Consider the following 10749-nt stretch of genomic DNA (forward strand, 5'->3'; position numbering starts at 1 on the left):
TGAATTTTAGTAAAGCCTTTGACAAGGTTCTGCATGGTTGACTAATTAGTAAAGTTAAATCACATGAGATTCAGAGTGAGCTTGCCAATTGGATACAAAATTGGCTTAACAGCAGGAGACAGTGAGGGAAGGTTGTTTTTCAGATTGGAGGCCTGTGACCAGTGGTGTTCTGCAGGGATCCCTGTTGGGTCCACTTTTTTGTTTATCATTATATAAGTGATTTAGATGATAATATAAAAGGCATGGTTGGTAAGCTGGTGGAAAAATGGACAGTGAAGAAGGTTATCTAAGATTACAAAAAAATCTTGATCAATTGGGTGAATGGGCAGAAGGGGCCAGATGGAGTTTAACTTGGATAAGTGTGAGGTATTGCATTTTTGTAAAAAAAAAAGGGCAGGGCTTATATAATTAATGGTAGTGCCCTAGGTCGTATTGTGGAGCTAAGAGATGTGGGATCAGGCACATTATTTGTGATTTGTGTCACACATAGGGTGGTTAAGCACACTTGCCTTCATTGCTCTGACTTTTTGATTATAAGAGTTGGAACATTGTTGAGATTGTACAAGACATTAGTAAAGCCTGTTCTGAGGTGTATCCTGGTCACCCTGTTATAGGAAGGATATCATTAAGCTGGAGAAGGTTTAGAACAGATTTATGAGAATGTTGTGGGAAATGGAGGATTTGAGTTATAAGGAGAGACTGGATAAACTGGGACATTTCCCACTGGAGCACAGGAGGTTGAGGGCTGACCTCAAAGGTTTATAAAAATCATGAAGGGTACAGATAAGGTGAATGGCAGTGTCTTTTCCCTAGGTTGGAGAATTTCACGACCAAGTGGCGCATTTTTACAGTGAGAGGAAAGATTTTAAAAAAGACGAGCAATTTTTTTTAACACAGTGGTTCGTGTGTGGAATGATCTTCCAGAGGAAGTGGTGAATGTGGGTACGGGTACAATGTTTAAAAGACGTTTAGATAAGTACATGAATAAGAAATGTTTGGAGGGATATGGGCCAAGTGCAGGCAGGTGCGACTAGTTGTTATGGACTGTTTGGACCAAAGGATCTGTTCTGAGGAAGGGTCACTGGACACGAAACAGTGATTTTTCTTCATAGATGGTGCCAAACCTACTGAGCTTTTCCAGAAATGTCTGTTTTTGTTCCCGATTTTACAACATCCGCAGTTCTTTTGGTTTTTGTTTCGTCTGTTTGTGTTGTATGACTCTTTTTACTGAAAAGGGTGGTCCAATGAATACATTATCGGTTTAAAGGTAAATGATTCTGTTCAGCACAACGCTGGATAAATAGTGACCTTAAAATCATTGCAGATGTGTACCAATTCATCTGTCTTCATCTCTGGTATGTTAGATGTGGTTCTATCATTCTTGTATCGTTTCAAGGACTTCTGTCTTGACCAGTTAATTCAGCCCTGACCTTAATCCAATTGCATTAAGCACTGATCTCACCTTGATTCTCACCATAGATTTTCAATTTCACAGATCTTTTCCATGCTCCCCCGGTCCCTGTTGTGATTCTGTAAACTTCAAAATTTAACCATTGAAAGAATTAGTAATAATTTTCTGGAATAAATAGTTTCCTGAGATGAAAGGTACAAGCAGAAATTATTATAAAGGAATTAAAAGTAAATGAAAAGCTAATAAACCATTGCTGGGAAGAAGGAGTCAAAGCAACACAAAGCTGTTCTCTGGGTGAGAGGAGGTAACGATTGCTTGATAACTTGCTGTCTTCTGACAAATGGGCAGTTAAGCTTGCCTGAATAAGAATATCCTGAGGTGAAGGGGTTAATGACAGGACAAGCTGTTCCAAGCAGTCAGTTTGATACTGTGTGACAAGGAGCAGAAGAGTTACTCCTGATAAGGCAAGTTACAGACTTGATGACTCCAGAAGTGTAATCAATGTTGTGGATGAATAAATTGAAACGGTCATCATTAATGTCACATCAGAAACTTCACAAGCTGGAAAAATCCTATCAGAATGCAACTTCAGGATTCTTCAGCAGAACTCTAGAGAACCACACAGCACAAGGATTGAACCCTAGATGTCCACAGACCAACAATGTTAGTTGGAATCGTAGCTAAATTCCATAATTAATCAGGTAATAGTTGAGTTGTGAGGCTTAGCTTGCTTATTTGAGGGGGTGTTATTTTGGTTGCTATATGCAATGAAGTTTGTCATTGTTCCAGTATTTGATAGTGAGATTTCTTAAGTAGCGGACTTTTAGCCTAGTTAAGTTTGATTTTTCTCCAGTGTTCTTCCCGATAAAGCTGGAAACTTCCTTCGACAACGTGTAAGGACAGATCCTCAGACGTACTGTGTAAGTGAACATTCACACTGATACAACTCTTTAAAGGCACTACTTCGCCTGTATCTGTTCTTAGTACAGTTTTTTGAAGGTTGCAGGGCCATGAGCTGCTTCTGATGTACAGTTTGAGGTGTCAAACAGATCAATCAAGAATCCGCCTCCAATTTTACTGGTTTGCCATTCAATAAGAGAGTGACACTATTGGTTGGTGTTGCCAGCAATGGCTAGGATGTTTAATAACAGCTCCACTTTGGGCTGAGTCTGGACTTTTCTCATCCCCTTTTTTGTACCATTTGAAATTTCTTCCCATTCTTCAGTTTCTGTACTTCTGTATATTGTTAAAATTTCTTCCCCAAACATGCCTGTCCAATGTGCCTTTTTATTACTGCAGTTTCTGTAGAAAGTATTTTTGTATTAAAAACGTGCTACTATGTGACCTGTTTTCCCACTGTTTGCAGTTTTACTCTTCATTGGTGCTCATCTCGCAGCTGCCATTTTGTGAACTCGTGCTTGAGATTAGTTGTTGAGCTTCCTTGGTTGCTAGTTCCATTGAAATTGGTATTTCCAGTACTTTGTTTAAATATAGGTTTCCTTCCATTAGTAATCTCTTCTGGATTCCTTCAGATCTTAAACCACATGAGTCTGACTCTGATAGCGAGTTGTCTCTGAATTGGCAGAATTGCTACAAACTGGGAGGTAATTTCCCCATCATTTCCTCGAAGACTCCCTTATTGCTCAGGATATTATAAATGATAGAGATGAGAATGTGGGGAGGGGTGGGGGCTTGGAGGATGATAAGTATGTTTGCTGATAACTAAGTTTAGCAAGATGTTAATAGTGAAGAAGGTGGTTTTGGGTTACAGGAAGATATAGATGGGTGGTCAGATAAGTGACAGATGGAATTTAATCCTGAAAAGTGAGGTAATGGAAGAAGTAACAAGATAAGTGAGTACTCAATGAAAGGAACACCCTAGGAACAGAGACATGTTGATGCTTATCCACAGATCCTTGAAGATAGCAGAACCAGGTTAATAGGGACACTTGCTTTTCTCAGTCATGGGCGGCACGGTGGCTCAGTGGTTAGCACCGCTGCCTCACAGTGCCAGGGACCCGGATTCGATTCCACCCTCAGGCGACTCTGTGGAGTTTGCACGTTCTCCCCGTGTCTGCGTTGGTTTCCTCCCACAGTCCAAAGATGTACAGGGTAGGTGGATTGGCTATGCTAAATTGCCTGTAGTGTCCAGGGATGTTTAGGTTAGGTGGGTTAGACATGGGAAATACAGGAATAGGGGAAGGGGCCTGGGTGGGATGCTCTTCGGAGGGGTGGTATGAACTTGTTGGGCTGAATGGCCTGTTTCCACACTGTAGGGACTGTATGACTTTAAGATTGTAAGAGCAAGAAGGTTATGTTGGAGCTGTACAAAACTTTGACTAGGCCACAGGTAGAAAACTGTGCGGTTCAGGTCGGCTTACTTTTGGAAGGATGTGATTACACTGGAGTTTACAAGATGAGATTCACCAGTATGTTGCCTGGGATTGAGCAATTTAGCTGTGAAGAATGGCTGGAAAGTTTTGCGTTGATTTCTTTGAAGCAGAGAAAGCTGAGGAAGCATGTGATTGCAGTGTATAAAGTAATGAGGACATGGGCCTATGCAAGTTGTTAGACTAAAGGAGAATCAAGGACAAGAACAAAAGATAAAGGGGAATAAGAAAAGTGATAGGCAAAGAAGTCAAGGACCAGGATCAAACAAGGACACAGTGAAAAATAATGGGAACGGGACAAGTAACATTAAAAAGACAAACCTTAATGATTTGTGTGTTTAATGTGCAGAACATTTGCAATAAAGTGGATGAATTAATCGCACAAATTGATGAAAACAGGTATGATATGGTTGGAATTTTGGAGACATGCCGCAGGGTGACCATAAATGGGAACTTAATATCAAGGGGTATTCAGTACTTAGGAAGGTCACCCAAAAAGAAGGTGGTGGAATTGCATTTGATGGTTAAAGAGAAAATTAACGCAACAGTGAGGAAGGATGATTTGGAATCTGAATGGGTAGAGCTGAGAAATACCATGGGGCAAAGAACAATCATGGGTTTGTATAAGGACCCCCCCCCCAACTGTTGGGGTGATAGACAATGGCATTAAATAGAAAATTAAAGACACATGGAGTAAAGGAACATGTAATTATGGGTGACTTTAATCTGCAGATAGATTGGGCAAATCAAATTCATAACAATACTGTAGAGGGGGAATTCCTGGAGTATGTAAGGATGGTTTTTTGGACCAGTACGTTCAGGAACAAATGAGAGAACAGGTCGCTCTAGAATGATATGGAGATGCTGGGGTCGGACAAAGTCAGAAGTCACATGACACCAGGTTATATTCTAACAGGTTTATTTGAAATCAGGATTTCGAATGAACCTGTTGGGCTATAACCTGGTGTCATTGACTTCTGACTTCATCCTAGAGTGAGTATTGTGCAGTGAGAGAGGAATAATTGGCAATCTAGTTGTGTGAAGCCCCTCAGGGATGAGTGACCATGGTATGATAGAAATCCTCATCAAGACTGACAGTGATGTTGATTTTGAAACTAAGGTCCTGAATCTAAATAGCGGACGTTATGATGGTATGAGGAATAAGTTGGCTACGATAGATTGGGGAACATAAAGGGATGACAGTGGAAAGGCAATAGCAAATGTTCAAAAAGCACGTGGATGAACTGCAAGAATTGTTAATTCCTGTCTGGCATGAAAGTAAAACAGGAAAGGTGGCTAAACTATGGTTTACAAGAGAAATTAGAGATAGCATTAGATCCAAGGAAGAAGCATACAAGTTGACCAGAAAAAAAAACCACTGCCCTGAGGAGTGGGAGTAATTTACAATTCAGTAAAGGAGGACAAAGGATTGATTAAGAAAGGGAAAAATAAAGTACGAGAGTAAGCTTTCAGGGAACGTAACTGACTGCAAAATTTTCTACAGGTATGTGATGAGAAAAAGATTGGTGAAAACAAACATAGGTCCCTTACAGTCAGAAACTGGGGAATTTGAAATACATATATTTGTTCTGTGTTCTCAAAGGAGAATGCAAATAACACCAGAAATGTTGAGTAACACAGGGTTTAGTCAGAGTGTGGAAGTAAAGAAAATCAATATTGGTGAGGAAATGGCCTGGGCGAAATTGATGGAATTAAAGGCTGGTAAATTCCCAGGCCCAATTGTCTACATCCAAGTGTACATAAGAAAGTAGCCCTCAGAATAATGAATGCATTGGTGATCATGTTCCAAGATTCAATAGACTGGAACAGTTCCTACAGATTGGAGAGTAGCTAACATAACCCCTCTATATAAGATGCGAGACTGAGAGAAAACCAAGAGTTATAGTCCAAGCAGACTGATGTCGGTAGTGGGAAAATGCCAGAACACATTTGTAGTTGAGTATTTGGAAATCAGTGGCAGGATCAGACAGAACAATCATGGATTTATGAATGCAAATCGTGCTTGAAAAATCTAATGAAATTCTTTGAGGATGTAACGAGTAGAGTTGATGGCTTGGGAAGGTCATTGGATGTGGTTTATTTTGACTTTCAGAGGCTTTTTAGAAGCTTACGCTCGTACTCTAGTTTCCCTTTCTTACTCAATCTTTTTGTCCTCCTTTGAGTTCTAAACAACTCCCAATCCTCAGGTCAGTTGTTTCAGAGGCTTCTGACAAATTTCACATACGAGATTACTTTGTAAAATCAAGGCACAGGATTGAAGATAACATTTTGAGATGGAGAGAAAACTGGCTGAGAGGAAACAGAATCGGAATAAATGTGTCTTTTGCTGAATGGCAAGGTAGTGAGTAGTGGGGTATCACAGATTAATGCTAGGACTCAACTATTCACAATTTTTATTAATGATTTGGATGAGGGAACTAAATGTAACATCTTCAAACTTGCAGATGACATAAATATTGGTGGGAGGGTGAGCTGTGGGGAGGATGTAGAGATGCTTTAGTGTGATTTGGACATGTTGAGTGAATGGGCAAATGTATGGCAGATGTAGCATAATGGCAGATAGCAAAAATTGGCAGGCAGATTATTATCTGAATGACTATAAATTGAGAGACGGAAATGTGCAAAGGGACCCGGGTGTCCTTGTACACCAGTCGCTGAAGGTAAACGTGCAGGCGGTGAAGAAGGCAAAAGGTAAGTTGATCTTCACAGCGAGAGGATTCCAGTACAGGAGCACAGATGTCTTATACAGGGTCTTGGTGAAACCTCACCTGGAATATTGTGTGCAGTTTTGGTCTCATTGTCTAACGAAGGGTGCTCTTGCTATTAGAGGGAGTGCAGCAAATGCTTACCACGTTGATTCCGAGAATGGCAAGAATAACGTATGAGGAGAGGTTGAATTGGTTAGGGTGATATTTGCTGGAGTTCAGAGAATGAGGGGGATCTCGTAGAAACGATAAAATTCGAACAGCACTAGACTGTGTAGGTGCAGGAAGGATGTTTCCGATCGCAGGGGAGTCCAGAACCAGGGGTCACAGTTAAGGTTTCTGGGATCAACCATTTTTTAGAACTGAGACGAGAAATTTCTTCACCCAGAGGTGGTCAGCCTGTGGTACTCACTGACACAGAAAGCAGTTAAGGTCAAAACATCATACAATTTCAAGAGGGAGTTGGACATAGAAATGTGGGCTAAAGGGATCAAAGGATAACGGGGAAAAACAAGGTTAGGCTTTTGAGTTGGATAGTGGAGCAGGCTTGAAGGGCCAAATGGCCTATTCCTGCTCCTATTTTCTATGTTTCTAGCTGCTCCTGTTCGTTTAAGGGTCAATCATAAGGGAGCATAATTTTTAGATGAAGGGCAGGAGGTTTAGAGGGTGTTTGAGGAAAAATTGTTTCCTCTCCAAAGGTGGTGAAAATCTGGAATGCACTGCGTGGGAGGGTAGTGAAGGTGGAAAACCTCAATCTTTAAAAGGTAGTGGATGAGTACTTGAAACATTCAAGGTTATTGGCCAAGTGCTGGAATTTGGGATTAGTGTGGATTGGTTGGTGCAGACTACTTTTTTTTAAATATAGAATCTCCACAACATGGGAACAGACCATTTGGCCCAACAAGTCCACACCAACCCACTGAAGAGATTGGGGGATGCCCCAATCCCCTTACCCTATTCTTGTAACCCTGCATTTCCCATGGTTAACATACCTGATCTACACATCCCTGAACACTGAGTAATTTAGCACATCTTTGGACTGTGGGAGGAAACTGGAGCACCTGGCGGAAACCCATGCAGACATGGGGAGAATGTGCATACTTCTCACAGGCAGTCATCTGAGGTTGGAATCAAACCTGGGTCCCTGTGCCATCATGCTGCCCCAAACTTGATGGAACAAAAGGCCTCTTCTGCGATATATGACTCTATAAACCTTCACCGTTGAAGGCTTTTGTGAGGTTGCAAAAGGTCATGATCACCGGTTGGTGCTATTCCTTGTGTTTTTCGTAGATTTGTCACACAGTGGCAATCAAACCTGCAGTTCCTCTTGCTGGATGAAAACCACATTACAACTCTGGAAGGAATTCTTCAGCTACTGGCAGAAAGCAATTGAGGAAGGTCCTTACACTGGTCTGCACTGTGGCAGACAGCAGGGACGCTCCATGGAGATTACTGCAATCAGACTTGTCTCTTTTCTCAATATAGTCATGATCTCCACAGAAAACTGAAGTCCCCTTGCAACCAGCTCTCACAGCACAACCTTCCAATCCACTTCGATTCAAATCAACTTGAGATTCTGGCAAACATGGACTATTTTTCATATGTTAAAAGTCTCTCATCGAAAACATATTGACAGTTATGTGGCAGTTAAACATTTGGCTGACTGAGGGAAAGAGAATTTGAGGACCGAGATCTCATATCTGAGCTGTTTACCAGGCGCAATAATCCCTGTGCTCCTTTATTCTTCTACAGCTTGGACAACCTTCAAAAGGTACCTCAAAGCAGGCTGCCTCTCCAAGATCTTCCAAAAGAAGTCCAACAGAATTATACGACTAATCACTCTCAACCAGCTCCAGGGTGGCACAAATGCCACTTGTATATGTGACACCACAGCCGCAGCAACTGCTCTATTTAGAACCTTTTTTTTCCAAATAATTCCAAAAAGAAACGTAAATAATTTAGGGATGCTTTGAGGACAAAAGTAGTCAAACATCTCTGTCAACTCATGAGAATTCCTGGCTCGTGACCAAACTAAATGGACAAGGTTAATGGAGACAATTCTTTGGGAGCATCCAGAAGTGAAGGCAATATATTGGAGGGAGTGCACATGTCCCTTAACAACTTCACCCAACCTTCAAGGACTGACTGCCCTGTATGAGGCAGGATGCAAATCACACGTTGAGATTATTGCCATCTTAGAACTAATCGAATGTAGTGGAAGCAAATCATCCTCAATACCAAAGGACTGCCAAAGAAATACAAGTCCTAGCAGGTCAGAGGTTGGGAAAGTAACTCATATCCTGAGTCTCCGAACCTGTCCATTGTCTACAGGCACAAATCAGTAGTGTGATGGAATACTTGCCACTTGTCTGAGTGAGTGCACCTCCAACAACACTGAAAAAGCTCAACGTCATCTAGAACAATTCAGCCCACTTGATTGGCACTGCATCCACTCCTTCCACCACTGACACTCAGTAGCAGCAGTGTGTACATTCTATGAAATGCACTGCATAAATTCATCAAGACTTTTTAGATAGCTTCTTCCAAATCCCCAACCTCCACCATCTTAAAGGACAAGGGCAGCAGATTATGGGAAAACCATCACTGGCAAATTCCCCTCCAAGCCACTCACCAACCTGGCTTGGAAATATATCAATGTTCCTTCAGTGTCACTGGGTCAAAATCCTGAAAATCCTCCCCTAACAGGGATTCCTACAGTAAATGGATTGTAGTTGTGCAAGAAGGCAGCTCTTCACCATCCAAAAGGGCAACAAAGGATGGGCAATAAATGCTGGCTGAGTCAATGATACCCATATCCCGTTAACGAATATAAAAAAACTCCTGGAGTGGGACTTGAACCTGGAACCTTATGACGCAGTGGCATAAATCACCCCACCCAGAGTGAGCTATGCAATCTCCGGGAGAATGGAAATAAACAGATATAAACAAGGGCAAGAAACACTGCAAATTTCTTCGCAAACCACCTTAAGAAAATGAAACTGGTCCAAATATTTTTTTCTGGCTTGCACAACAGGATACCTAACTGTGCAAGGTGATTGCTACCTTAGCCTGTGACAAGGCAAGTCCACTAGAAGGAAATGTACTTCTGTAAGCATTTCTTGCAAGATTGGGGTATTTTCCCTAATGTGTTCTTCTGTATTTGGGAGTTAAAACAAAATAAGACGAGATCCATGACATGTCCAATCAAGTACGTGAATTTATCAATTTCCACATGATTTGACCCTTGAAAGACTGATAACACTTCCCATTTTGTAATGTTAAACAATTTTGATTCTTCAAGCATAATTAATTGATAGCCATGATAATATACTGTAGCTCAGGTTAAAACAGGTTAACAGTGTGGAACAACAACTTACATTTACATAGCGCTATTAACACCAAAAAACTTTCCCCGGCCTTTCGGCAAAGTATAAATGGACGAAGATCAACCACAGACCAAACAATTAAATTTACGTGTCCAAAAGCTTTATCAAAGAGAAAAGCTGTCTTAAAGCTAAATACAGAAGGAAGAACATGCCATTTGATCCCTCTGGCCTGTACCACAATTTAAGATCATGGCCAGTCATCAACCTAAAATCACCTTCTTGAACTAACTCCATATCACATCATTCTCTTATCTGTGTTGAATATTTTCAAAGATTGTACATCTATGTCTCTCTGTGTTAGAGAATGCCAAATATTTACAACTCTTTGAGTGAAGAAATTTTTCATCTTCCAGATGCTGACCTCTTCTGTGAATGTCAGATGTTAGGAATCCTAATCAAATAATTCATTTCCTGAGTTTCTAAACTTGTCCATCACCTACAAGGCAGAAGTCAGTAGAGTGATAGAATACTCTCTATTTGCCTCGGTGACATTCAAGAAGCTGGATATGCCATCGTAGAGAAATATTTTCTCAGCACCTACCCTGTCTGATGCTTTAAGAGTTTTGTATATTTCAATGAGATCTTGTCTCATTCTTCTAAACTCAATGGAATAAGGCCTTGTCTATTTAATCTCTCCTCACGAGGGAATAAAGACTTGCAGTCCAATGTTTGTGCGAACCTTTATATGGATGTATCAAAGTGCCTAACAGGTAACAAATTACATTTGGAATGTATTAATTTTTGCAATGTAGGAAATACAGCAGCCAATTTACACATAGTAAGCTCCCACAAATTTAATAACGACCAAATATTTGTTTTTGTGTTGTCAACTAAGG

This window comes from Rhincodon typus, chromosome 9, assembly GCF_021869965.1.
Source record: "Rhincodon typus isolate 14 chromosome 9, sRhiTyp1.1, whole genome shotgun sequence".
In the NCBI taxonomy this organism is placed as follows: domain Eukaryota; kingdom Metazoa; phylum Chordata; class Chondrichthyes; order Orectolobiformes; family Rhincodontidae; genus Rhincodon; species Rhincodon typus.